Genomic DNA, 4,688 nt, shown 5'->3' on the forward strand with positions numbered 1-4,688 from the left:
GTGGGAGGAAACCAGAGTACCCGGTGAAAACCCACGCAAGCACGGGGAGAACATGCAAACTCCACCCAGGAAGGCCGAAGCCCGGACTCGATCTCACGTCCTCTGCACTGGGAGGCGGACGTGCTAACCAGTCAGCCACCGTGCTGCCCTATATATATATATATATATATATATATATATATATATATATATATATATATATATATATATATGTCACAAAATCATGCTTCTGAATTAATTTGTAAAATTGTTACGTTGAAAACGTCTTGACTGCTTGCTGTAATTTATTTGTGTTGATCAAGGGCAGATATCCCAAGTTTTACCTCTTTCTGTCCCCCTTTCATTTCATTCTTTCTTTTTAAAGACTGAAATTAAATTTGAACTGAATAATGAAAAGTTATGGGGAAAAAATTGAATAGCGTTGCGGAGTTCATGTGACTTGCTGTACATGTGGAAGTTTGGTTAGTGTGTTAGAGTTACTGTAATTGTGCTTTTATAATTTTTTTTAAAAATACAGATAGACTGAGATTATTTGGTTTTACAATCCAGATTGTTCCACAAACTGACACCTTAAATTGAAATAGATTGTTCTTTTTGTTTTGTTTTGTGGTTAAGGTTTGGAAAAAAATATTGTTCCCTCTAAATGTGTACTCATTTTCCATAAAAAAAAAAAAATCTGATTTGCATGTATTTTTGGTAAATTTTCATGTTGGACTTTATAATTTTTTTTAAGGCGGTTAAGCCCCATCAATTAATTACATTTTAAAGGTTTTAGTTGTATAAATATTGGATTAGTGTGATCTCTGTATCCGCATCCAAAAACGACTCGAATAGCATGTGTCTGTAAAAGAAAAATGGGTTCGGTGTAGGTTTTGCCAGCACACCTCCACTCTTTAATACAATAGGTCAGGTATGGAACAATCAATGAATTACACAGTATAACAATAACAAAGCTTGTTCAATGATTGTTCAACCTTATAGAAAAAGGCTACGGTTTGGAATACCTTAGATTTATATTATTGTAATTTTGTAAACAGGAATGATAGATGAAAAAAAATCAACAAACAAATGAATGAATGAATGAATGTACTTTGGCATCACAGTGGGCAAGTAGTTAACGTCTGACTTACAGCTTCTGATCTTGGTTCTGGCATTCCTATGTGGCAGAGGCAAGCAGAGGGCGGGGTCAATTGGGCGGTGACCTTTGGTAGCCGTCTGGGAGGGCATCCACAGCACCCTGACACCCCGTCGCTGACTGATAATAGATTAATGTGAATTTGAATGTTTGGTGAAGGGGCATCGTACTGGGATAGAAGGGGCATAATTAAAAAAAGGTCCCCCCCCAACAACGTCGTTATTTCTGTGGCATCAAAACCATCTGTTTGCCCCAGGCATCTAGTGTGCTTCTCACGCCACTGCTGTATGGAATTTTCCCTGTGCTCTGCCTGTGAGGGTTTGCTCTGGGTAGTTCACCTTCCTCCCACATTCAAATAACACGTTAGGTACAACAAAGACTGTAATTTTCTAATTGTTTAATTTGTCCAAAGGTGTGAATAATTACATTTAATTAATACCTTTCTGCCTGTGTCCATAAGAAGCCTGTTTTTGTACAGCTGTCACATATGTGTACTGGTACCCTCCCGTTGAATAAAAAGTTTAAACAAACAACAACAACAACACAATGTTCACAAAAATATATGCTTGTACAAGGTTTTTTCCTTTTTCTTTTATATCTTTAATTTTTTTCTTGCTACTTGTTTATATGATTATATGTTTGTTCAATCAATCAATCAATCAATCAAACAACTAACTGACAAGACTGCATTTGCAAAAATGCTTACAGCATAGGCCAACTCACAATCCACATTACTTCTAGGATGTCCGTTGGCTCAGTCAAATTACCAATGAAACATACGAAAGAACACAACTAATAGGCCTACTGTATCTACTATGAAACGTTCTGGGGCTGTTTTATGGCATACAGCAGAGAATGTCTCAAATCTTTTGCATGCTACAGTCAAACTATTAAAGACTATCCTGCCATTCTTGAACAAAATGGACTACGCAACGTCAGAAAGCTTAGCCACAGGTCATTGTGCTTCCAAAAGTATTATGACATATGTGTATAGCTAAAAACACCCAGGAATGGTACAAAAAATACAGTATGCCTACTGTTTTCATTGAACTACTGTACTTATATTGTACATACTGTATATGAGCCCTGATCCAAATCTTGTTTTTGTTGTTCCATCCATTCATCCATTTTCTTGGCCGCTTTTCCTCACAAGGGTCGCGGGGGTGCTGGAGCCTATCCCAGCTGGCTTCGGGCAGTAGGCGGGGTACACCCTGAACTGGTTGCCAGCCAATCGCTGTTTTTGTTGTTGTTTTCTTTTAATGGAAGGTTACGATGAATCTTGCCCAGGTGTGTATATTGGCTCTATTAGATTGTGTATGACATCACTGTACCTTAGACATAGGCTAAAATTCAAAATGTGCATGATTTATTTATTTTTTCGTTTTTTGCTTCGTGTTCAATAACATTTTCAAGTGAGCTACTGTATAAAGAAGATCACCTTACCAATGCTCTTGAAGCTGTTTATTGAGCAGCCAACTGCCAAAGTCAAATTTATTATTTATAATTTCCAGGAGCACCGAAGTAGTGTTAATTTCGTCAACGAAAACTAAATAAAAATAATTTCGTCAAGACACATTTTTCCCCAGACTAAAACTAGAGGAGACTAGACTAGACTAAACCCCTTAATTATTAAACAATAAGTGGGACTAAATCAGTATGGATGTTAGTCGACTAATGAATGTCATGTTTATTTTCAGTCATGTTTAGTTCCTGTCATGTTTAGTTTCTGTTTTCCTTGTGTGTCTCCCTTGTCTGCTCATTTCCTGTTTTATTTTGAAAATTGACTCCTCTCGTTTCAGGCTACTTGCCCTTCCTCGTGTGGTGTCAGTGTCAACCCTGATTCCTGATTGTGTCCACCTGTTTCCCATTACCCTCATGTGTCATCCAATCAGTGCCCTCAGCCTCTTGTGTCTTGCCCAGGTGTGCCTTGTTGTGTCATTAGTGTTGGTATTTAGTCTGCTGTCTGCCCTCTGTCTGTGTGGATTCATTGTTTGTCTTTTCCTCCATGTCATGCTGCCTGGTTCAGTTTTATTTCGTACTTTGAAGATCCTTTTTTTTTTAATAGAAATTAAATCCTTCTTGTGGACTACACCTCTGCCTTCCCGCATCTGGGTCCTAAAGCCCCCCCATTTTGACAACGAAGACCAGATGGAAATGTACTTCGCTTAATAAAAACTGGACTAAAATCTAAGGACATTTTATTTCATAAACAAAACGGAAATTATATGATTTTATTGCTAATCTGTCACTGTGACACTGTCATGTGACCAACAGTGCCCCCCCTTCAAATCTGCACATAACGAGTGCAACACACACAAACACATGCGACGTCTGTCGCATGTCTTTCATTGTGAATCCACCTCCTGACCAGGAAATCACAATGAAAGGTTAAAAATGTCCTATGTAGTACCGAGAGTCTCCAATAGGAGCGCTTTCATTTATGCTATTACTTGCTTAGTACCAGCAATGTAACTTAGAGCATGAAACCGAGTAAAGTTGAAGCCTGCCGTTCTGAAGTGCGCCATCCTGCACTACACTACAAATACAAGACCTTACCAAAAAAAAAGTCAATTGTAGTTATAACATAACATTAATCCAAAGGCTATAACGTTCGAACAATGTTAATCCGACTGGTAACTAATGCTAACTTACTAGCTTATAGCATTAGTCATAGCCATATTAGCCACTTGTTAATATACTGTAAATTGCGTGTGAAGTTGTTTTTCTTCAAAAAGATTAGATTAATTTTTTATGTGAAATAGCTTAGATCCCAAATGTTCAACATAATACTCTAACAAAAAATATACACTGGTAAAATTATTGTCCTGATTTAAACTAGACTAAAATGTTTACAGTTTTTGTTTGCTAAAACTAAATGAATAAAATTACGTTTTCTTGGACTAAAATAGACTAAAAGGCTAGATTTATAGTTGCCTAAAAATTGACTAAATAAGAACGGGATGGGGTTGACTAACTCTGATAAAAACTAACTAGCTTGATTGAAACTGGACTAAAACTGAGACTAAATTTTAAAATGGCAGATAAAATTAACACTACACCGAAGCTGAGATTTCAACTCAGAACCTGTCATCTATGAGGTGGACAATAATGGCACAATACCATGCAACCTAATCCCTGTTCACTTGTGTTCCTTATTCTCTTTTAGGATTTATTCTCGACAATGGTAGCTCGGCTGAGTCATTCAAAGGGACAACGACGGTCTCCAAATCCGGTCTTCGAAAGCTCTTAGCTAGCCTGTTTTTCATGTGTTCTTCCTTTAACACAACTAAATCAAATGATCATCTCATCAGCAAGCTCTGCAGAAGCCCGATAACGATTATTTGATTCAGGTGTGTTGAATGAGGGAGACATGGAAAACCGGCTGCATAGGGGCACTCGAGGACCGGACTTGGAGACCCCTATACTGCATATATGTATATCTGTTTTTGGATGAGCAGAATGAATAGTATACAGTTATTGATAAGAAAAAAATATTTGTGTATCTTTGGTGTCACAAAACAATGACATACTTCCCCTTTTGAACATCACTGAT

Source organism: Vanacampus margaritifer, chromosome 5 (genome assembly GCF_051991255.1).
Source record: "Vanacampus margaritifer isolate UIUO_Vmar chromosome 5, RoL_Vmar_1.0, whole genome shotgun sequence".
In the NCBI taxonomy this organism is placed as follows: domain Eukaryota; kingdom Metazoa; phylum Chordata; class Actinopteri; order Syngnathiformes; family Syngnathidae; genus Vanacampus; species Vanacampus margaritifer.